We start from the raw sequence: 26,740 nt of genomic DNA on the forward strand, positions 1-26,740 counted from the left end.
CTTGCAAAATACCAGGCACAGAAGTAGCCTTTGTTACTTCTCTAAATCAATTTCAATCTTTGCTTAATTTCAACAAAATCGGTTCAGTAGGTTCTCATTTACACATCTATATATAATTTATCAACTGACTTTTTAAAAGAATTAGCTATTCGTTTCACACTTTGTAAAATTACATCTCCGCTTTTCCCTTATCTGTGAATCTACTTGTATACTCGTTACTGGAGTTAGGCAACCCTATCTTCAAAATCTTGGAGGCTTTTATTTGATTGACTATGAAGCATTTATCTGATTTGAGATATATATTAATTGCATTAGCGTTGTATGGTCAGTCCTGCCCAGTATCATAGCTTTTCAAGGAAGGTGAATGACCGTGCGATTATATTGTAGGCAAGCAGTATGTCTATACATACACATGATCACGTCTATATCCCTTGCGGGGTAGACAAAGTCTTGAAAAGACTGAAAGGTCAAAGTTTAGCTGTACGGCTTCTTTATGGTGGGATTGTAATAAATTGTATGTATTAATAACAATAAAATATGTTGCCGTGTGGTTCCCGGCACCAATAAGAAAAATAATAGAAAAAAGGCGTGATTTTATGAATGTATATTTGATTACATTGAGAAAATCTACAAGATTTTGGTAATTTTTCATTTTCACGCGGTAAAGTCACCAATGCGTTGAGGGTTGCCGCAATTTTTTATACAAATTCGAGTTTATTTACACATTTTATTGGAAATAAAATGTTACTATAGCAGAAAAATCATATACGTACCTAAGTATATCGGAATGTTATAATTAGTTTAATAATTTAAAAAAGGAACCCACTTTATGTCCATGGTTACATGCGCACTTCTCTATGACGCTATTTGAAGTCTCCAGAGACTTGAGATTTATGGTTTCACTAAGAGAGAATTTCCAGAAAATTTCAAGGAAAACGGAAATCAGGGATAGGCTTTTAAACTTGAGATTCCTTTTGTAGGCGATGGGGCTAGCAACATGTAAATTTTTGACATGAATCTCAATTCCAGCATTAAGCCATATAGCTGAATGTGGCTTTTCAATCTTCTCAAGACTGTTAGCTCTGTCTACTCCGCAAGGGATATAGACGTGACAATATGTAGTATGTATGTATGTAGATATGCGACTCTTTTTGACAAGATATAAAATCGCTTGATAATAATCCTACTAATATTATAAATGCGAAAGTTTGTATGTCAGTATGGATGTTTGCTACTCTTTCACGCAAAAACTACTGAACCGATTACGATGAAATTTGGTATGTGGGTAGCTAAAGATCCAGAATAACATATAGGCTACTTTTTATCCCAGAGTTCCCGCAGGATTGACAGGGTTTCCATGCGGACAAAGTCGCGGGCGGCCTCTAGTTGAAATATAATGGCTGCGGGCTTGCACAAACTTGCATGCTCGGGTCGATGACCTCTCTGCTTCCGCTTTCCAATGCTATAGGCCATGGTAATTACCATAAATGTTATTTATGGCCATTTGAAACGCTACAGTTGACAAATTTCACTGTTTTTATCGTTTAAATGGGAAATTTTGACAGATTTCATGGTGAGACAAAACAGTAGACGCAGCTATCTAGTTAAACCCCATTTATGTATTATTACCACACGGTACTTTAACATATAAAGTACCGTGTGGTTCCCGGCACTAATAGGAAAAAGAATAGGATCACTCCATCTCTTTCCCATGGATGTCGTAAAAGGCGACTCAGGGATCGGCTTATAAAATTGACATCCTTTTTTAGGCGATGGGCTAGCAACCTATCACTATTTGAATCTTAATTCTATCATTCAGCCAACCAGCTGAAGGTGGCTTTTCAGTCTTTTCACGACTGTTAGCTCTGTCTACCCCGCAAAGGATATAGACGTGATAATATGTATGTATGTATAATATATTTCGATTATTTCACCATAGTTTAAGTTGTTCCCAAAACTCACAATCTAAAACTAATTAACATCAAAACAAAAATTAGATCACGCGAAAGAAAAATCGCGTGTCAAAATTTTTGAATCACGGATCACAAATTATCATTCCTTGCTTATCATCGTAACCGCCGATTACGCACAGTTACATGCGTGCGCGCAGGAATTATTTGTTCCCACGCGAACGGCGACAGGTAAATTAAGTAGCACTCGTCACAAGACGAGAACTCAATCGGAGGAAATTACATTGTGCGTGATAAAGTTTATTTTTTTGCGATCGTTTTATGTTACAATTTGACGGACTTTCGATATTGTAAGAACTTATTAAAGTTGGTACCAAAATACAGTTTGTATAAAGTTTATTTTTTTGCGATCGTTTTATGTTACAATTTGACGGGCATTCGATATTGTAAGAACTTATTAAAGTTGGTAACGAAATACAGTTTATATAAAGTACCATTTGCATAAATCTCTAGTTTTTTATTCATTACGTTATACCAATGTCAAACACGAGAATCCATTTGTCGTTCGCTGACCACAGATTATTGTAACATGATTCGAAATTGTTCTAAACGAAATTGTTCTGATTGGCCTGGGTTTTGGATGTTTATCTTTATAAGTACAATTATTATAAAATATGACTTTTAGTTAGTAATATATAATACTTGTTAGTACCTCGTAACACAAGTCTCGAACTTACTTCGAGGCAAACTACAAAATTTGTGTAATTTGATCCGTAGGTATATATTTATCATTATTTTTTACATAGGTACATGCATATAATCACGATAGAATTAAGATTCAATTAGGGAGAGGTTGCTAACTCATCGTCTAAAAAAATAATCTTAAGTATATAAGGCTATCCCTTAGTCGCCTTTCACAACATCCATGGGTAAGAGATGGAGTGGTCTCATTATTTTTTGAATAAGAATTTAAGCCGGGAACCACGCAGCAATACGGTTAAAATTACTTCTTACAGAGCTGTCAATGTGGGCACTCAAGAAGCACGGTAGAACTGGTAACCATTATTCCGATGAAGATATCGCCATAATTCATCTCACAATAGCTGTTTACTTCAAAATGGCTAAGTATATACAACAATGCGCTTGCGTCTGAAAGTCTAACATTCTTGGTCTATTCATATCATGACAGTTTTGCATATAAATACGACGCGCTTTGCGAAACAGGGCTGATTCTGATTCTGAATTCTGAATTGCTGAGTGCATCCTATCAGATAATGCTAATATGTTTTGGAATAATGACCAGATTTGCAGTATGATACATTTCTAATGTTCAACATACATATATATCCCTTGCGGGGCAGACAGAGTCAACAGTCTTGAAAAGACTAAATGGCCACGTTCAGCTATTTGGCTCAATGATAGAATTGAGATTCAAATAGTGACAGGTTGCTGTTGCTAGCCCATCGCATCTAAAAAAGAATCCCAAGTTTATTGGCCCTTAGTTGCCTTTTACGACATCCATAAGAAAGAGATGAAGTGGTCCTATCCTTTTTACTACGCTTTTATTAGCTTGGGTTGTATGTATGTATGTATGTATGTATGTATGTAACGGAATCTTTGAGCTTAATTTTCACTGATTTCTAAACGTCTGATCAACTTGAAACTTTGCACACGTATCAAGGACCGATGACAATGCAATATTTTGATAAGAGTTTCTCATTATCCTTATTAAAACTGCCAGGATTAATAAATTCATTTTTAGATCCTTCGTATGAGAGTAAGAGAGACAGAGATAGCACCAGTGCCAGTAATCTCCATACAAGAAACCAAGAAGTTCTGACGTATAAGGAGTCCAAAAAGAGATGTAATATATTTCCATATAATGTTACTATTAACCTGAGGCTTTTTTATTTCATCGCATCGCTCCATTTAGAATTACCATTAGAAACAATAGTAGAATTAGTAGAATATTTTAAAACAATAAAAAATATATAAGTAATAAAACAAAAGTAATAAATGAAAATTGAACAACTAAATTTACAACAATACAAGAATAAAGTTACTACCTACAGAACTTTGCGATATTTAATACGTATTTAACATATTAATGCGATTCTTGAATTAACATTATGTAACTTTTGCATATTTATAATAGCAACACTGTAATACTCGCTTGGAAAATGAGTGACAGTTTGTTTATTTATGTAAAATAAGTTTTGCAGTAAGTTTTGAATTCGATTCTAACACCTGTAAACTTTCTTTCTGTTTTTTTACCGGTGCCTGTGTATTTACCTATTTGCACTTTGTTTTGTGCTGATAACTTGTCGTTATTTGGAGTTTGGAATCTTCCGTTGAGTCGAGCTTTGTTCTTCCGGATATTCGTGTGATTTTATCATCTGAGATTGGACTCTGACTGTGTTCACTGTGTTGTGCAGATATTTTGAGATAGGACTCCTGTAAAAAGTACCTGATTATTTGAGATAGGAGTCCCAAGTTTGTGTTTGTTTTTGTGAAAGACAGATTTTACTACAAAAGTGCCACGATGTCTTCAGATAAACATTGTTGCGTTCCTGGTTGTAAAGGCAGTGGAGGTATGTTTGAAATATTTTTGTTCCTGTATCAATCTGCCTCTTAATCTTGTGGTTTGATTCCTGGCAAGGCCACAATCGAAAATTGTTATGTTTGCTGGATAGTCAAAAATATTATTAACAGTGATTTATCACTATAAAATTCTTTTCAACTGGGTTTAACAATCATCATACATACATGCATACATATAATCACGTCTATATCCCTTGCGGGGTAGACAGAGCCAACAGTCTTGTAAAGACTGATAGGCCACCTTCAGCTATTGGGCTTTAAGATAGAATTGAGATTCAAATAGTGACAGGTTGCTAGCCCATCGCCTAAAAAAGAATCATGATGATGAGAATATTATGAGATTTAATCCAATCAGGCCACATATAACTTTAAGAAAGTTAGTTGTGAAAACCTCCGGCGATGGGCGCATGGTTGCGAAAGTCATTTCTAGTAAGATAGTTATACAGCGTAGTAGAAGTAGTAGGAAGTTAACACTTCTACCAAAAAATAATTGTATAAAAAAACTAGGCGTTTTATTGCTAATCAAACTAAAAAATAGAAAATAAATAATAGTTTAAAAAAAACTAAAAAACTACGCTTTATTGCTAATCAAACTAAAAAATAGAAAATAAAATTTAAAGACAAAGGAATTATAAAACAGTAGTAGCAAGTCGAACAATCGGTTATAGTCAATTACCTCCGATTAAAATTATAACAAAATTAAATTTATAAACAAAACAATTTAAATCAGAGTAAAAAGCGTGGGGTGCATTTTACTTCATTTTCATAACTCTCTTGTCATAAATATATGCTAATAGAATGATTTTAATATTTACTACATCAGGCACCCCACGCTTTTTACTCAGATTTCAATTGTTTTGTTTATAAATTTAATTTTGTTATAATTTTAATCGGAGGTAATTGACTATAACCGATTGTTCGACTTGCTACTACTGTTTTATAATTCCTTTGTCTTTAAATTTTATTTTCTATTTTTTAGTTTGATTAGCAATAAAGCGTAGTTTTTTAGTTTTTTTTAAACTATTATTTATTTTATATTGGTGCCGGGAACCACACGGCACAACCAGATGTACAAACAAGCAATTAATATCAAACAAATTCCTATCTCGAATACATCCTTAAGAAGTAGGAAGACGACAATAATCCCTCATCGACTGCTAATAACCAACGTAATGACATATCAAGGGAGCCAATCAATGCCAATTCCCATTTATCTTTATTACCTTACAATAAGGTGTATATTTCTTTATCAGGTACATCTGGTCATATGTTGTAAAGGGAACTGGGTGATTGCCATCGCTAAAATTGTTTCGTTGCAAGGCCAGTGACCTTAGGGCGGCAGGGAATCGCGATAATATTCCTGATAGAGTTTTTTTTTCCGTTATAAAATTTATATCGGTGCTGTATTTAAGACGACCAAAACTGACTGACAGACTGATGAAAAAAGGACAATCAAAACTAAGACAAGGCGACAATAAGGCGAAGCCTTGAACAGCCAAAATTTTGTTTTATTCAGACATGACCTAACAGACCCTCGGCCCGTTTAGGTGCTTTTTGCTTACAGAATACATAATATAAAATCACTTACTCGAAAGAATAGGTAGAGACCACATCTTTCCACTTGCCACGATCCCTGCACACTTCTTTCGCGTCATCCACATGCATAACTCTCTTCATGCAAGCTCGTCGGTTTCGGGAACTCTTGACTGGACTATTTGCTAGAACATCTCCGATTTGATCATGGTACGTTCGTCTAGACCTTCCCACACTAACAGTCCCGTTCACACTTCCTTTGTATTTGCTTAGTCAACCTGCTTTCATTTATCGTCATATATTAAAAAGTGATACAGCGATACTTTTTCGCGCGATAAAAACAGCATCGCGCGTGTCATGCTATGGGGGTTGGACGTTGTGGATTTGAGTAGGCCTTGTATTTCTTACGTTAGGGTTTGCTTTCATAAATATAAGTTTATTGCAAATCTCATGGTAAAAAAATACTTTTTCGTCGTCTTAACACGCAACTGATATCCAGTTTGTTGTGAGAGAGATGGGAAATAAATTAACATATTTCCTACATACTGCAAAGCAGATACACAGCCTCAAGTATTATTGTATTTAATTAAAAACACATTGTAAAAGTGAAAAATATTTAATTTTTTATAAAGCTGAAGAGTTGTGTACGAATTGAAAAATTATTTTTGCGTTGAATAGACCATTTATCGAGGAAGGCTTGAGGCTATGTAACATCACGCTGCAACTATTAGGAGCGAAGAAATAATGGAAAATGTGAAAAAAACGGGGAGGGAAGAACTTCATCGTTGAGGGCTTCAATGATGCCCATAATAACTATAAATATACTATTCCACGCGGACAAAGTCGCGGGCACAGCTAGTAAAAAAATAAAACGAAAACAGACCAGATTTTCTTCAAAAATGGCAAGAAACTCATAGCCTTCAATTATCAGAATAAAAACACGTAAAGCTGAATATAATACAGCCAAAGGCAACGGTAACCTCCGGCTAACACAATGTAACAACTATAATTACTGAGACAACCTGTCTGTCCATCTGTCTCCCGCGGGATATGACAGAATTGTGAGAGTGCGATTGAAAACTTACAATTAAAATTTTGTTATATGTCATAAAAGGCGACTAAAGGATAGGCTTACAAACTTGGGATTCTTTTTTAGGCGATGGGCTAGCAACCTGTCACTATTTGAATCTCAATTCTATCATTAAGCCAAATAGCTGAACGTGGCCATTCAGTCTTTTCGAAACTATTGGCTCTGTCTACCCCGCAAGGGATATAGACGTGACCATATGTATGTATGTATAATATATTTATAGTTACAGAAATAATATCAACATGTAGAAATTTATTGGTTTTCTTTTAGTTTTTTTAGGAGCGAAGGACAAAATTAATACAACTTTTTGATTTGAACCAAAAGAGTGTATCTTTATTAAAATGCACTTTTAAATAACAAATCCGTCGCATTCCCAGCATCCCTGTCTGCATTTAGTCAAGTGCGTTCATTCATATAATCACGTCTATATCCCTTGCGGGGTAGACAGAGGCAGCAGTCTTGAAAGATTGACAGGTCACGTTCAGCTGTTACACTTAATAATATAATCGAGATTCAAATAGTGACAGGTTGCTAGCCCATCGCCTATAAGAAGAATCCCAATTTTATAATCCTATCCCTTAGTTGCCTTTTACGACATCCGTGGGAAAGGGATGGAGTGTTTCCCTTTTTTTTTATATTGGTGCCGGGAACCACACGATGAAGTACATAGAATACGCATTTAAAATTTTTTAAAGATTTTTAAAGAAATATCTTTGATACGAGTATTATTGTGTGTCAGATCACCCACTCCATAAAAAAGGCTGAAATTCAGAGATTCAGAAACATTCCCTTACCTTAAGGCGGGAGCACACGTACATTCCTTATTTATCCTCTTTCCTCATAGTAACGCGGCCTTATTTTAAGAATTTCCAATGGACACTGACCTTGTGACAATATAATTTGTTAACATCGTCGAGTTCAAAGCAAGGTCGCCATTATTAATATAGAAAATAAATCGCCGCAGACGAAGCTATGCGCTCTTGATAAACTGCTCGGTAAATCAGCGGACGCCATATTGCGACGCCGCGGGCGCAGCCGGGCGGTAGCTAGTTTAATTATTTTCATTGCCGGCAATTGTATTTGATAGGAGGTAGTGGATTGTACACTCGTTTGTTTCTTATCTTTTATTGTATTACAAATATGAAAAAAAAAATGTAGACTGTAACTTAGACCACGCGAGCTCTTTAAATTTTTACAAAATTATATAGGTACTTATATCGCAAACATTATACTTAACCGATTTTGATGCGAACCTCGAAATTCTATTGACGGATTATGCAAATATTTAAAATACATACATAGTCATGCCTTTATACCTTGCGGGGTAGACAGAGCCAACAGTCTGATGAAAAGACTCAGAAAAGATATTAGCTTTTTGGCTTGATAGAATTAAGATTCAAATATTGATAAGTTGATAGTCTTTTAGGCATATATATAAATTTTCTCAAAATGAGACCAACGGTTTGTGAGTTATCGCATGAAAACATGCATACATACAAAAACGTATTGACGAAAAATTTGGGAAAGTGTATGTAGTCTTAAATTTATTTACTTTTTTGATATGAGTCTCCACCTGCCCTTGCAGGGTTAAGGCGTGATGTATACATATATAGATGTAGTATGCATGGCTATTGAGAAATACACATACATACATATGGTCACGTCTATATCCCTTGCGGGGTAGACAGAGCCAACAGAAAATAAAATATACAAAAAAGGAATTTGAAACAGTTAACTTTTAACACGTGCTTTATCATAAATAGCTGTAAATGTTATCTTTTTGAATTTAAGGCGCCATCTGTAAAATGGATAATAGAGTTTTATATTATTCTTCCAAAAAACAGCTATTTTGCATTAATATATGTATTTAACAAGCATTAATAACATAATCTGACCGTTACTAATGGCGTCATATTATTATAAATTGTGGGTGTGGATATGAATTATTGATTAAAGTATAATTTGTAGGAAAACTGTTCATCTTTCACGATGTACATCGTTTCGATATGGCATTTCTAATCAGTAATTGCAAATGACATTTTAATTAATGCAGAAATGTTTTCTTTATAGAATTTATGTGGTAGACAGTTATATATTTTGTCAATAACTAAGTTTAAGTGTCGTGTGGTTCCCGGAACTAATAGAGAAAAGAATAGTATCACTCCATCTCTTTCCTGTGGATCTCGTAAAAGGCGACTAAAGGATAGGCTTATATACTCGGAATTCATGTTTAAGACGATACGCCCGTTTCGGCCTCGACATACCAATTATAGAATCGTGGTCTTCGGCAAACCCTGGACTTCCAAGGAGGATGAAATGCTCCTGGCACTAGAGGAGGAAGAATAAATAATTATTCAAGCCTGAATACCCCAAAAAGAGGTCAGGAGCAATGCAGTAAATGCGGATCCCTACAAAGTTGCAGTCATAACGGGCGTACCCGCGGGCGAAACTATTACTTATACATACATATAAATTAATTGATTATTGAACTAGACGTACCCGCGATTTCATCCGCGTGGAATAGTTATTTTGGGCATCATTGAAGCCCTCAAAGATGAATAATTTTCCCAGATTTTTTTTACATTCTCCATTATTTCTTCGCCCCTAATAGTAGCAGCGTGATGTTATATAGCCTAAGGCCTTCCTCGATAAACGATCTATTCAACACAAAAAGAATTTTTCAAACAAACAAACTCAGCTTTATAATAAGTAAGTATAGATGATTAGTAAGAGGCGATTAAAGATTAAACTTATAGAACAATATTACCGTTTCTACTTCGTGATCGGCACATTATCGCTAATCGCTGTACGGAACAGATAAACAAACAATCTTATTTGCCGATAAATACTTAGGATGACGACTTCCGTGCTCTGAACTGAGTTAAATGGGATTTAACTATAATCTCTCATGATTTTTTTTGTCAATGGACTCACCCGATTTGGAAAAAATATGGCAGATATACTGTATATATAAATGTTATTCTTATAAAGTTATTGATTTTATTACGAAATTACGCCAAATATTTCTTACATGGAAATATTTTATTTCTTCAATAAAAGTATTCATGTAAGTATGTACATATATCTCTCAAGGGTTAATATTTACCATTATAATTGTTTACATAGTTTTCAACTTATAAAAATATTCATAAAACTGCGCCTGAGTAGGCAGAGGCATCATTCCACTTGCTACGATCTCTGCATACTTCATTCGCTTCATCCTTATTCATCACCCTCTCTATTAAAGCGCTAACTTTTAACATAAATACATACATACAATCACGTCTATATCCCTTGCGGGGTAAACAGAGCCAAGGGTCTTAAAAAAGCTCATAAACTCGGGATTCTTCTTACAGGTGATGGGCTAGCAACCTGTCACTATTTGAATCTCTATTCTATCATTAAGCCAAATAGCTGAACGTGGCCATTCAGTCTTTTCAAGACTGTTGACTCTGTCTACCCCCCAAGGGATATAGACGTGACCATATGTATGTATGTACAATTCCACCATTGGGTCATACATTTCAGTTTGACATGTGTTAAAATATATTTTAGTTTGACTTTTTTTAAATTTTGATTAATGTAATGAATTATTATATTATATTTGTATGCTGTATTGCAACGGCAAAACATGGTGTTTCAAATTTTATTTCACATCAATTTTATGTACCCATGTTTTACAAATAAACGATTTCTTTCTTTCTTTCTTTCTTTCTTTCTTTCTTTCTTTCAGTCTTTTATTTTTTTTTTTAAACATAGAAACTAACCTAGTTTCACAAAACTCATGTCAACATCGATGTTAACAAAATGAACAAGACACATTCATGTCTGTGTAACAAAACGAAACATTAATTGCGGTCATGTAACTGGATCCCATACAAAAATATCTATTCCCGTAACAGGAGCCCCCCCCTTTCACGGTTCTCGCCTCCACTGTCCCTCTGTGGTCACACGCCCTACTTGTCAGAGCTTTATGAATGTGCCGTGTGGTTCCCGGCACTGTTAAAAAGAAAAAAGAATAGAACCACTCCATTATCGTTAGAAAAAAGAATGGGACTTCTCCCTCTCTTTCCCATGGATGTTGTAAAATGCGATAAACGGATAGGCTTATATACTTGTGATTCTTCTTTTAGGTGACACGCTAACAACTAGTTGACTAAGCAGATATACATGGAGAGTGTGGAGGGAAAGGTAGGAGTGGGAAGACCTAGACGAACGTATCTTGATCAAATTAAGGAAGTCCTGGTAAAGGGTCAGGTCATGTGTACCCGAAACCGCCGAGCTTGCATGAAGAGAGTTATGAATGTGGATGAAGCGAAGGAAGTATGCAGAGATCGTGGCAAGTGGAAAGAGGTGATTTTATGTATGCATGTATAATTAAATTATTGTATGCAACTGCCTTTATACTCGATTGCGTGCAGTCAGAACAAATCTTTAGAAGGTAACAAGATATTCCTTCTCAGATTACGTAGCCGCCGAATACGGGTAGTAACAGAGTGATTGTCTAAAACACAACTCCAATTATACGGTCGAGGGAACAATTAAATTCGTGTTAGAAAGTTGCTTCTTTTGCTTTTAATTAAATAAGATTATTAATTTCGAAAGTGTTATGGTGTTAGGCTGACAAATACATTAACGTCGCTTTCAAAGACAGACAGTTAATACTATATAGTAATGTATGCAATAGGGAATTATTGAGAACATGTTTTTGCCTGACGTTTCAGCCGGGTTGCACCGATCGTCATCACAGGATGACTCAATGCGATGCGAAAGTTTAAAACGTCCACTTGCCATGATTCCTATTCTTCTTTTTCTTCATTAGCGGTTATCATTATTTTAATGCAAGGTTTAGGTTACTGACTCTGACACGAATTTACCAAGAATTTGATTTATTGCTTCAACAAACGTTTTATAGTAATGATAATCATTTAATAATTTATTTTATTCGCTCTCTTTCTTTATGTTAATAATTAAGTGTAATACGTAAGTCACGAGGGCCCGGGTTCGATCTCTGACGGTCAACGGTGAACAACGAAACATTTGTAAAGCTTCTTCAATCTATGTATTTTTTCCGTGTAGGAAAGTATTTACTACAATAGTATACGTACATACATATGATAACATCTTTATTCCTTGCGGGGTAGATAAAGCCAACAGTCTTGAAAAGACTGAAAAGGCCACGTTTAGCTGTATGGCTTAATCATTGAATGTGAGATTCAAATAAACTAGCCCATCGCTTACAGGAATAATCTCAAGTTAATTAAGTTAACAAAAGTATGTAATTTGATTTATTTCCATATCAAATCCACCTTTTTAACTTCCCATTAGCAGGCATACAACTATCAATTCCCTACATTAACGTGACTAGTAATAGCGCCCGGCTTTTATAGTAAACATCGACTCATAATTAAAGATTCGCCTGTACATCATATTCTGTGCGCCTGAGTTGCATATTTTTGCATAAACGCAATAAAATAAGCGTTGAGAGAGGATGCAGTGGACTGAGATCGTAATTTCTGTGCTTATAATTTAAATTAAATATTTGCAAGAGAATTTATTAGTACAGAAATAACTGATTTTTAACTTTCGCTTTGTATTATACTATTTATAAATATCGATTTTTTATAATTGAAACCTCCGAGATAAAATAATGGTACGTTACGTGCGCGTTTAATACCTGTTTATTTATTTATAAAAAGTACAGTAATGACATTTGGTGAAGACATGACGTTTTTATTTTTATTGTAAAAGCGGCAACAAATATAATTTGTGAAAATTTCAGCGTATCATGGTTTATGAGATATAACCTGGTGACAGACAAACGGACGGACAGACAGCGGAGGTAAGTAATCGAGTCCCGTTTTTACCTTTTAGGTATGAAACTCCAGCAACTAACATACTGTACCGACCCCACGTAAAGTGGGAAACAGTAACGACAAAAAATAAGAAAAATTTGGCAAGAACATACATATATACATATAATCACGTCTATATCCCTTGCGGGGTAGACAGAGCTCGCAGTCTTGAAAAGACTGATAGGCCACGTTCAGCTGTTTGGCTTTATGATGGAATTGAGATTCAAATAGTGACAGGTTTCTAGCCCATCGCCTAAAAGAAGAATCCCAAGTTTATAAGCCTACCCCTTAGTCGCCTTTTACGACATCCATGGGAAAGAGATGGAGTGGTCCTATTTTTTTTTTCTATTGGTGCCGGGAACCACACGGTTTTTTGGCAAGAACAAAAGATATTAATAAAATAATAACAGAGTCAACCTTTCTCTTATGAAATTGGATCCGGTCTGAAGGGAAGTAAATCTGCGTCGTATATCAAATTGCATCGGTCGTCGCTGTACGTAAGAGGACAAGATTAAGAAGTTATTGATATAAAGACGTTATTATTATACATCTGGGTATAAGAATGATACGATAAGATACATACATACATGTAGTCACGTCTAGTTAGAGGGATAGACAGAGCCAAGAGTCCTGGAAACACTGAAAGTCTACGTTCAGCTATTTGGCTTAATGACAGAATTGAGATTCAAATAGTGACAGGACTGTACATTTTAAGAAAAAAGAAAATCCATTGTTTTTATCCGCAACTAGAATTGGACAAACAGCCTGCGTAGCATAGCACGCGCGACGCCGTTTTTATCGCGCGATAAACTATCCCTATCCCGTTTCACTTCACAATAAAAAGCGAAACAGCGATAGTTCTATGCTTATAAACTCGGGATTCTTCTTTTAGACGATAGGCTAGCAACCTATCACTATTTGAATCTCAATTCCTTCATTAAGCCAAACGTGGCCTGTTAGTCTTTCAAGACTGCTCGCTCTGTCTACCCCGCAAGGGTTATAGACGTGATTATATGAGTGAATGAATCCCGCAATAACATAGGATAATCGATACAGTAGCATATCGTCTGGTATCGAGGTATTTACAGTGAATGTTCACTATCTCGTCTGAGAATCTGTATGCTGTGGTGCTCAAACTACACAGTATAGAATATATAACTACTTTTAAGTATGTTTCTTTGAAATACTTTAATTTATATTAAAACTAAAAATGAATTACTTACATAGACAATGAAATAGGCCAATCAGAAAAGAAAATATTTTTTTTATCATTATCTGTTTCGTGATCAAATCTAATTTATTAAATTATTAAGTTTGGAAGTATTTCTTAAAAAAAGGTAATAATTTAATAAGAAGATTAAATTTTAAAAGTAATTAATTGGTTATAGGCGTCCCGCATCCTAAAGTACATCATATCAAAAAAATAAAAGTCAACCAGTTTGAGGAATACTGTGTCTGGATACAAATCTGGGCGGTGTGCGGTTTAAAGATCACAGATAGAATCCTTCGGGAGAAGCTGTTTGTAATGTTATGGAGGATACATACATTTTATACGTGGACATTGTATGAATCCGAAATTACTAAGGTGTTTTTAGATTTCAGGTATGTGAAAGTTAGAATATTATCGGTAATTAGAAAGACGATAATTTTATAGGATAAGAAAAATAGACGACCTCTTAGAATAGTAATCTTGCCTTGCCTTGCCTTGCCGTTCTTAACTTCGCTAAAAAGCAACAATTTTTTTGGTTAAAAAATAATATTTTTCAAATAGTTTCTGAATTTATTCAAAAAAATTAAAATCCTTTCGTTAAAAACCAAAGATTCGAATTTACTTTAATAAAAAATTAATGTGACCTTAATTCCAACTTAATCTTTCTTATTTACCTTAAGACATTGTAGTCGACAGCCTATAAACCTTCAATATATATATTTTTAAACAGCTTTCAATAAATTTGCGGCCTTATAAACTTCTCACACGTCAAAACGCCTTTTATATTCATGTAAATCTCAAATCCAATTTGCTATATCTTATTTACGGCATTGGGCGCGCATTATTCGCGTCAACTATCCGTCGCCCACTGGCGGAATCGTGCGCAGTCATCACGCGAAGGCGTGTTGTGTCGCGTCGCGTCGCGATCGCAAGCGACCGATAGTCGCTATGTGTGCGGTGCGCCTACGCAGACGATTTCCGTGCGGATCTTGAATTTGTTTATATTGGAATTGTTTTGAGAAAATTGTATTCCTTTTTAACTGGATTTAGGATATATAAATGTATGTTGTTATTTAAAAATTGTGTAAAACCACTGATTGAAGTAGTCCATTAAGGAAATGTATATATTATAATAAGTAACTTGTATATCTGAATCTCAGTTCCATCGCTAAGTGGTACAGCTGAAAGTTGCCTTTCAATTTTCGAGACTGTTGCTTGTGCATTTTTGACATGGTGTTAACATAATTTGTACAGTGTGTACATAGGTATCTTTATTTTTATTTATTTCACGAAATATTCGTATTGAAATAATTAGTTTAACATTCATTCATGTTTTTTAATGTAGACAATGTGCATTCGTCCACGATTTAAATTTAAGAGATCAATATTTGTAAATCGATGTCCGGCGAAAATGCTGCAGTGTAGTTTGTTCCGCCGCTTCTTCTATACATGCGATTGGAAACACATGGAAGCTGTTGTAGTTATAATAAGATTCAAGTGATATGACGTTAATAAGTGATACCTTGTATTCAATTTTGAAAAGAAATCTATTCTATTGTATTTGCTTTGTCTACCCGGTATTTACCACTGAATCGGATTTAATGCAACTTGGTACCAATACCTATGGTACATAGTATTTTTCTTTAATTCCTACGCTACGGGAATGCGAACAATGACATTTTTTGTAGCGCCGCCGCGGACCTACTAGCAGAACTAACTTCTCTCTAAAATACTTAGTATTTCTGAGAAATACAGTAGCTAAATCTGACACAAATTGAGTCAGTCACACGTATGACAGGCATAAATGGTAATCGGAGCTATGTAAATGAGCGATTAACCGGACGGGCGTCGAGTAATCGAGTTGACGTATCGATGTTATCGTATACGATTGTGTCGGTAATGTCTCCATTTTGTTATAAGATGGTCGCTTTGGGTTTTAATTATTTATTAAGAGAAAAAAAAAGTGAATTATATATTATACTAGCTGTCCCGGCAAACGTTGTTTTGCCATATAAAGTAATTCCTAGTTAAAAACAATGTTAAGTGTGGACAACCCTTAACACTTAGGGGTATGAAAAATAGATGTTAGCCGATTCTCAGACCTACTTAATATGCATGCAAAATTTGGTTAAAATCGGTAAAGCCGTTTCGGAGGAGTACGGAGACAAACATTGTGACACGAGAATTTTATAAATATTCGATTTGTGTTTAAACTAACACAATTTTTTACGATTCATGCTAATACAAGAGTAATGATCACGCCTCTTTCCCGGAGGGGTAGGTAGAGTATACTGCTTTCTATTGATGATATGATTCCTAGATACCTGCATACTCCTAACGCTTCAACCATTAATTTAAGTATGTTAGTACATACTTAACAGCTCAATATTTTTAACAATACTTTCTTTGATTTCTTTTTAATTTTTTATGTTTTAATAAATTAATAAAAGTGAACAATCGTTCATCTGATCTTACTGCAGTATATTTACATAGATTTGTTTTTTATTCTTCATCATAGACATCTTGCTTAATGGGGTTAGTGTTGTTATATATTTTTTTAAGTTTATAATACATGTTACTAAATGAGATTTCTTTTAATACATACATATAGCCACGTCTATATCCCCGACGAGGTAGACAGACCCAAAAGTCGTGAAAATACTAATAGGCCACGCTCAACTGTTTGGCTTAATGATAGAATTGAGATTCAAATAGTGACAGGTTGCTCGCGCCTACAAGAGGAAACCCAAGTTTATAACCCTAAGTCACCTTTTACGACATCTATGGAAAAGATATGGTGTGTTTCTTTTCTAAAAAATCCGTCTTATTAATAAGAAAATATTTTATTAAATTCTTAAAATAACACGTTTACATTTTATCATTACGTTTTGCGAAGTTTCTTATAAGTAAATCTGATAATGCTGTCGTCGGCTCGGCATTATGTCTGTCTGTCTGTCTGCATCATACGGAGTATTAAACTTATTACATGTCAACACGAAGGGATTATGAATTCTGAAATTTATAAGACCGATTTGCCGTTCTTAATCTTTTTTTATCATAAAAATATAAATACTTATGGATATTCTAGGTAGCTATTGCCGTGTGGTTCCCGGCACCAAATGAAAAAAGAATAGGACCACTTCTTTCACATGGATGTCGTAATAGGTGACTAAGGGATAGTCTTATAAACTTGGGATTCTTCTTTTAGGCGACGGGCTGAATAAGCTGAACGGGGATTATTATTTATTTCTCTGTCTCATTTCACTTAACATTTAACAAAACTTACGTCAAATTAAAAAAAAAAACAAATTAACACATGTCTAAAAGCTTCTAGAGCACAATTTTTTTTACAAAGCTGGACATAAAATACATTTTTATTTGCGTTTCAACTGGTGCATTACCTCTATACATTTAGGTTATCTTGGCTTTTTATCTAACCATTAAAGGATTTGTCAGTCAGTATGTCGTAGTACAAAGAGATGGTCAGGTTAGTTAGTCGTTCAGAGTTACTTGAAAAAAAACCTGTTTTATGTACCAACTTTTATTTATTTATTTATTAATGGAAGTCTTACAGTCTAATTTATATGATATATAAGTAATAATATTATAATGCGATTGCTAATTACAAGACTTCACAAGTAGAATTGCAACCATGGAAAGATTTACACAAAAACTGCGTCATGACATATGTACATAGATAAATGTATAAATGAACATATAGTAAAAGAACAGATAAAAGCAATATACTTATTAAATATCATTAAAAAAGGACTTATAGGCCACGTTCAACTTTGGTTTGAGAATAGAATTGAAATTCAAATAATGACAAGTTGCTAGCCTATCGCCAAAAAAGAAGAATCCCAAGTTTATGAGCCTATTCTTCAGTCGCCTTTTACGACATAAATTTTTTTTTAATTCTAAATATAATCATTGCATGATTTCATTGCTCCCTGACCATAACCTTAATATAAGTTTGGAACAGTTTATATTTTTTTCTTTCAAGCGAGTACGGCTCGTTAAAATTCTGCATAAAACTTATAGCGATGGCTATCATTGCTTCAATAAAAAAAAAAATAACAGAAGCTGTTACAAGATTTCCTTTTATTTTTACGACCGCCATCTTGGGATCTGAGCCTCTTTGATCATGTAGGATGCCGACGATACCAATTTTAATAGCTCTAGAAATATAGGCATTTTAATTAAGGCGATCAAGATTTCTACGGAGTCAAATATGCCTTAAATTGTTTTAAAAGTCAGTGATTGCAATTGATACGAGATTAAAAAATTGAGTACTTATAAAAGCTTATAAAATATACATAGCCGTGTAGTTCCCGGCACTAATAAAAAAAAGAATAGGACCACTCCATCTCGTTCCCATGGATGTCGTAAAAGGCGACTAAGGGATATGCTTTTAAACTTGGGATTCTTCTTTTAGGCGATGGGCTAGCAACCTGTCACTATTTGGGTCTCAATTCTATTATCAAGCCAAAAAGCTGAACGTGGCCTATCAGTCTGGGACTGTTGGCTCTGTCTACCCCGCAAGGGATAAAGACGCGACTATATGAATGAATATGTATGTACTTAAAAACTTGGGGTTTATATTTGCTGACACTCTCGATTCTAGATGTGAATGAATATAATAAAAGAATGAATGCTTGAAACTTAAAACTGAAACTTGCATTAAAAAAAACTACATGTGTGTTGAAACTGTGTGTGTAACTGTTCTTAATTTTCTCAAGATTATATTATTGTTGTGATTAGGTAAGGCCTTTTATAGTATTTGAAAAGTTGAAAACTTTATAAAATTAACAAATTTGTAATTAAACATATTAATAAACAGTGTAATACTTACTACAAAAAGTGTACCCGAAAATTAATGTTTATGTAATCAACGCAAATTAAGAATACACATTAAAAAGTAATATTTCATTTCTAGGCGTAACAAACGAATGACAGAGTATACTGTTTCAATTCAGCTCGACTAATTACTATAAAATTGATTTTATATGACCACCGACTATTTTTTGTAGGTTCAGATTTCTTGGATGCTTAAAGAAATGTGTCTGTTTCCATTGATTAAGTGGATACGACAAGAGAAAAAAATGCATCACTACCCGACGTTAGCAAAGAATATTTTCGAGTTTGCGATTTAAAAATTAATATTAAATAAAAAGGAATTATGCTCGATTTTATATATTTTAATAAAATTACAATTTACTATTATTTTTACTTTATAAATCAAGTTTTTTCTCTATATTTCGTTCTTATTATAAATTTTATAACATAATATTAATATCATTTAAAATTAGAAATTTTGTCAAGAGGGAAGTAATTTACAAATGTCTTTATTGTGAAACCTAGGTTTTATGGGTGACTTTAAGAAGCACTGGGATCGGCCCATATTTGGAAATATATTAATAAATAATTTAAAAAAAAATGGTAAACAAATATTTTTGATTAAATTTGGAAAATATTAAATCTTTTGGGCGGAACAGATCCAAAGTCGTACCTATGACAACGGAAACACACCTACACAAGGCCCATCAATCACCAGCAGACACAAACTTATTTCCGACACTTTTTGTCAGTAATCCTTAATTCCTATTCGGAGATGATGTACAAATTGACTGAGAATCATTTATTATCAACCACATTCGACGATCATTATGAAATAATAGGATTATAAAAAACATTTACGTAATGCCAGGAACCACACGGCACCAATTGAAAAAAGAATAGGACCACTCCATCTCTTTCCCATGTAATGTCATAAAAGGCGACTAAAGGATAGGCTTTTAAACTTGTAATTTTTCTTTTAGGCGATGGGCTAGCGACCTGTCACTAGGTATTTAAACGGTTTTATTTAGCTCACCCCGTTTGTTTTATTTATTCTTGGGTCAAATTTAGTAATTCAAATTTCACCCTCTTCCTGTCAACCGATTAATCTGAAATTTTGTATACACTTTGGATTTTGGTGACAATATAATTATGTTTATTCATTATCATTATAAATTCAAGATGGCCGCCGTTACAAAATGGCGGATAATTTAGGTTTCATTTATCCCATCAATATGGGTATCAAATGAAAGGGCTCAACAAGCAGAATACAATATACTATAAAAAATTGAAATCCAAGATGGCGGCCTCTACAAAATGGCGGATAACTTAGGTTTTATCAATCCCATCAACATGGGAATCAAATGAAAGGTCTCAACAAGTAGAATACAATTTACTATTCAAAATTAAAATCTAAGCAGTGGGATAAAATGTAGCCTATGTTACTCCTGAAGGTTAAGTCTATCCCTGTGCCAAATTTCATTCAAATCGGTCCAGTAGTTTTTGAGTTTATTCGTTACAAAAACAAATAAAAATAGGTAAAAAAACTTTTTAAGTTAAACGGTTTTATGTTAAACATACATTGCAATGTTTAATATAAATGTACTAAAAACCAAAAAATAAAAAAATAGGTAAAAAAACTTTTTAAGTTAAACGGTTTTATGTTAAACATACATTGCAATGTTTAATATAAATGTACTAAAAACCAAAAAATAATAAAATAGATACAGTCGTGGGAATTATAAACATATGCATAGACTAGACTAAAATAAAACCGTGGGGCACGTCAATTGTCTACAATCGTTGATTAAAATGTTTGTTTTGTAATGTTACACTATAATTAGGCAGTTGTTCAACTGACAACGATGGACGTGTGATAAGTAGGGCTAGAATGTGGAAACAAGTTAGCAAGCTCGATTAAGCGAGTTTTAGGGTTTCATAATGTTGAGCGAGTAGTACTTTTATCATAAGTTTTGTCGATTAAAGACAAACTACGAGCAGTGAAACGATTCCTCGCTAGCCAGCAAAATAGTAAGTAATTTGCGCACCGTCTGCGGGCCAACTGCCTAACGACGAATTAAACGATTCTTCTATCGCACATTAAGTCTATAATTTGTAGACAATTGACGTGCCCCACGGTTTTATTTTAGTCTAGTCTATGCATATGTTTATAATTCCCACGACTGTATCTATTTTATTATTTTTTGGTTTTTAGTACATTTATATTAAACATTGCAATGTATGTTTAACATAAAACCGTTTAACTTAAAAAGTTTTTTTACCTATTTTTTAATCTCAATTCTATCATAAATACGTACAGCTGTTTGGCTTCATTAAGCCTCAATCAGCTTAAGCCTCATCAGTCTTTTAAAGACTTTTGGCTCTGTCTACCCCGCAAGGGATAAAGACGATTATATGTATGTATTTACCTAATCTCCAGCGTCACCTCTTCTACAATCCTGTATTGGGTGAGTCAGGTTTCTACACGAAGCGACCCTCATCTTATCTCCGCAACCTTTGCAGAGAACCGTATTGGACCACACTTTACCACGATCATTCATCATATACAGTCGAAATCGTGTGTGACTTCAACGTGTTGATTATAAACCGATAGCAACTTACCTTAAACAAAGAAATATATAACATTATTAACTAATTAACTTCAATTTTCTGAAAATTACTTGTAAGAATATTTAACAAACTTTTAATTTATTGAAATTCCCTGAAAACAGGTTAGCCGAAGCAATTAAGTTGTTGCAATACTCATATATTGCAAATATGTTTTTCAAAATCGTCCCAACTGGGAAGCTTTTGTTGAAAAGTCTGTCAGATGGAGCGTCACCGCCTCGTCTCAAACGTCGCTTTGTAATTCTAAGTAATTCTTTCAGACAAACTCTCAAAGTGTAAAAACCTTTAGGTTTCGGATCGGATATTCGGATGCATATTTACCTAAAGTTGGGGTGTTGGGTTAGTATGGAACGTATTTCTGTACCTCATAAATTCCGGGATTCGGCATTGATACACTTAATGTTCTAATTATGGTCTGAATAAGCTCAGAAAGTTTTTGTACTGACTAAAAAATCACGCGGTATAATTCTGGAATCCCGGTAGGTATAAGGGAATTTTTCAATAAATTTGATCATCCATCACTTATGTTTATAAAGGTGTTTATCATACGTAATATAGGTACGATGAGTTTCAATTTGTTGTTTTATAAAATTTCCGGGATTCAAAATAATTCGAATCCCGAAAGCAAGAAGCCGCCTCCATACTTTCTTAGCCAAAATATTAGTTTAGGTAAATATGCATTCGATTATCCGATCTCTAATAATAATCGATGGCTATTTATTTTAAGCTCGTTTTTTACAGGAAATCTGATGGAGTAGGTAACAAAACTAATATTCGGATGAGCGGCCTTCGAGTCCGAGGCGTGACCGTCACGCTTCCGCGACGTCGCCCGCTGCTAGCCGTAGCTGTACTTCCTCAAATGACGAAACACTTTTACTGCTAAATTAAGGGCCTTTTGTATACTAAGCTTTTGACTTGTCTTTATTCTTGCAAATGTAGTTATAATAATATAATAATCTTTACTTAATAAGCGTAATATAAAAATTAAAATGACTTATTATAATGAAGTGCAAAATATTGTACAAAGCTGATACCTCATTAAACTTATTTAATAAATATTATGTAAATAAATTTCTACATCAGCAATCATATTATCTTAAATGAAAATATAAATTTTACATATTTTGATTTTCAGATTTAATTTAATTTTTATTGCATGATTTGAATTTCATGCACTCATCATTATGAGTCAACATACATTTAATGTGTGCCAATAATCTTAAAACTGAAGACGCTGCGAACTGGACGAAATTTTAGGAAATATGTTGAAATGCGGCCCTCAAGCCCCAAAGTAAAGTAGCGGATGATGCAACTGAGTCATGCAAAGATAAGAGATAGATATATTATATGACTCAACATGTTTTTGAGATGGCATGTATGCTCAACTAATTAACGTAATTCTTATTTTAAATGCTGGGCTAGCAACAAATGTATAAGAATCTTAATTCCATCATTAAATCATACAATTGATAGTGGCTTTTCAGTCTTTTAAGGCTGTTGGCTTCTTCATAATCTCTGCATACTTCTTTCGCTTCATCCACATTCATAACTCTCTTCACATAAGTTCGATCGTTGGTTCCTTCATACATTAACAGCTCATAAAAGTCCACTAAGGCCTCTCCAGAAATGGGGGGATTTTACCCATTATTCTACTCTGCCAGCACCATACGGCATTCAGGGTACTCCTATCATCAAGCTAAGTAAGTATTTTTGAAACACCCCCGTTAATTCAGACGAATTTAGAGGATGTAAAAAGATAGTTTAAAACACAAAAATCGGTAGGTGGGTAGAACAATAAATAAAACATGGCTACTAAGCCTACTGGAGCGTAGCAACTAGTGACGTCACGTTACGCTACTGGCTAAGAACAAAACGTATGAGCGCTCTCATATTGTGTTACTAGTTCGTTCGCTATTACCCGACTTTTTAATAAAGATTCAACAGCGTGATACATACATACATATAAGCACGTCTATACTCCTTGCGGGGTAGAAAGAGCCAATAGTGTTGAAAAGACTGATAGGCCACATTGAGCTATTTGGCTTAATGATAGGATTGAGACTCAAATAGTGACAGGTTGCTAGCCAGCCGCCTAAAAGAATAATCCCAAGTTTATTAGCCTATCCCTTAGTCGCCTTTTACAACATCCATGGGAACGGGATGGAGTGGTCCAATTTTTTTTTACCAGCGAGATGCTAGTTTTAAATCTCACAAATAATACTCTATGATAGGAGATAACAACGTTAATCAGCGGTAGTGCGCTTGTCTGTGACACTGGAGGGCCCGGGTTCGAATCCCGGCCAGGGCATGATGAGAAACGTACTTTCCCTGGTTGGTCTGGTTCTTGGATGTATATCTATATAAGTATATATTATAAAATATGTATAGTAACCAAATCAATCTGTGTTATCTGTTCCTTAAAAAAACATATATTTAACATTTCCTCATACCTCATAAACTATAAACACAGACAAGACAATAAAACAGGCATATCGTTTACAGTAACAAAAAAAGAAAAACCAGATCACTTACAAAATACTCGTACCAAATGTGCCTCTATTTCACGGAAATAAATGCTAAATTACAATGAATTTCAACTTTATAGATACCTACATAACAAGTTCAACCGTAAAACAATGACTTAAAAATACAATTACGCTGGACTATTCAAAATGACAGGTGGATTTTTGATCCCATTTATACCGTTTCGCTCTTCCAAGCGTCCTGAATGGCCATAGTGTTAATTTATTAAGTTTTGTTTGAAAAATTCACATTTTTGTGCATTTCGGTTTTCGAATTTGGGATGAGAAGGATGAGAATATATCATTTGATGGCTGTGTCGAAAACACCGGCACTTCGGAACAGATCTACTCCACATTTTCCCCATGAATGTCGTAAAAGGCGACGAAATATAAGCTTATTAACTTGGATTCCTCTTGTTGGCGATAGGCTAGCAATAGCAACCTGTCATTATTTGAACTTCAGCTCCATTTTTAAGCCATACAGCTGAACGTGGCCTTTCGGTCTTTTCAAGACTATCGGCTCTGTCTACCTCGAAACGGATATGGACGTGACTGTATGTATTTCATTAATGAATCCTTCAAGATAACTTCACATTGAACACTTTTCTGTTAGTTTTGTTATATTCATCAAGCTGTATGTACATATATCAAGCTATAAGTTATTAAAATTAGCCATAAAAGAGAAAACTAATAATAACTTTTAACAAGTTAGTAGTTCCATGGACCACCACAATCAGTGAGAACAGCAACAAAGTGACATAAATCAATAGGCAGTAATTTTAGCAAAGCCAATACAAAGTCTAGTGTACATTATAGAGGTCGGTGGCATAAACACATTACAAGAAGGCCAATTGAGATTGAAAAAAAAAACAAAACAGTGCTACATAATATATATTTTCGTGTTTCATCGCCCGAGGCTTCCAGCCTTGGTAGTATAACAAGAGTGCTTATTGATGAAGAGGAGGGTTGAGGTCATGTTTGTGTTAAAAGATTTGGATCCAAAAAATAATCATCACAGCTCGTCTTGTCATGACTTTGAAAATAAATGAGTGTAATTATTGACGGCCTCTGTGGCGCAGCGGTAGTGCGCTTGTCTGTGGCAACGGAGGTCCCGGGTTCGAATCCCAGCCAGAGCATGATGAGTAACTAAATTCCTATTGGGCTGGATCTTGGATGTTTATCTATATAAGTACTTGTCAATGTATAATGTGTACTTGTATGTGTAAATGTCGTAATTCATCATCGTCATGAATTTTAGTCTTACTGACTATGACTGTGAATGACTGCATCATTTCATGGTGACGGCAACTAATGATCATCTCTTCAGCAATGCCAAGAGCAGCTTGGTTAATGATTTGATTAAATGCCGCTACTTTTGTACAATAACATCTTATTGGATAGCGTCCTCAAGAGATGAATATCGTCTTACATACATACATATAGTCACGTTTATATCCCATGCGGGGTTAACAGTGCCAACAGTCTTAAAAACAGTGAAAGGTAACGTTCAGCTGTACTGTACGGCTTCATGACGTTATTGAGATTCAAAAACTGACAGATTGCTAGTCCATCAACAAGTTTATAAGCCTATCCCTTAGTCGCCTTTTACGACATCTGTGAAAATTATATCTAGTGGTTTTATTCTAAAGTTCCAGACACCACACGTCACATCGTCTTTGTCATCTCTTTTAACTCTATGGCTTCCATTCTCAGATTATTTTCTTTTTACTACGCTTTTATTAGCTTGGGTTGTATGTATGTATGTATGTAGGTATGTATGTATGTATGTATGTAACGGAATCTTTGAGCTTAATTTTCACTGATTTCTAAACGTCTGATCAACTTGGAACTTTGCACACGTATCAAAGACCGATGACAATGCAATATTTTGATAAGAGTTTCTCATTATCCTTATTAAAACTGCCAGGATTAATAAATTCATTTTTAGATCCTTCGTATGAGAGTAAGAGAGACAGAGATAGCACCAGTGCCAGTAATCTCCATACAAGAAACCAAGAAGTTCTGACGTATAATGAGTCAAAAAGAGATGTAATATATTTCCATATAATGTTACTATTAACCTGAGGCTTCTTTATTTCATCGCATTGCTCCATTTAGAATTACCATTAGAAACCATAGTAGAATTAGTAGAATATTTTAAAACAATAAAAAATATATAAGTAATAAAACAAAAGTAATAAATGAAAATTGAACAACTAAATTTACAAAAATACAAGAATAAAGTTACTACCTACAGAACTTTGCGATATTTAATACGTATTTAACATATTAATGCAATTCTTGAATTAACATTAGGTATCTTTTGCCTATTTATAATAGCAACACTGTAATACTCGTTTGGAAAATGAGTGACAGTTTTTTATGTCAAATACGTTTTGCAGTAAGTTTTGATTGAATTCGATTCGAACACCTGTAAACTTTCTTTCTGTTGTTTTTTACCGGTGCCTGTGTATTTACCTATTTGCACTTTGTTTTGTGCTGATAACTTGTCGTTATTTGGAGTTTGGAATCTTCCGTTGAGTCGAGCTTTGTTC

The 26,740-nt window shown here is 34.3% G+C and overlaps 1 protein-coding gene across 2 annotated transcripts in view; it reads right to left on the reverse strand.

Annotated features, from left to right (window-relative positions):
- The window catches only part of LOC106139154 (protein prickle), a 348,600-nt gene that overhangs the window by 106,256 nt on the left and 215,604 nt on the right, over positions 1-26,740 (reverse strand). The window lies entirely within an intron of this gene.

The sequence above is a fragment of the Amyelois transitella genome, chromosome 19, assembly GCF_032362555.1.
Source record: "Amyelois transitella isolate CPQ chromosome 19, ilAmyTran1.1, whole genome shotgun sequence".
In the NCBI taxonomy this organism is placed as follows: domain Eukaryota; kingdom Metazoa; phylum Arthropoda; class Insecta; order Lepidoptera; family Pyralidae; genus Amyelois; species Amyelois transitella.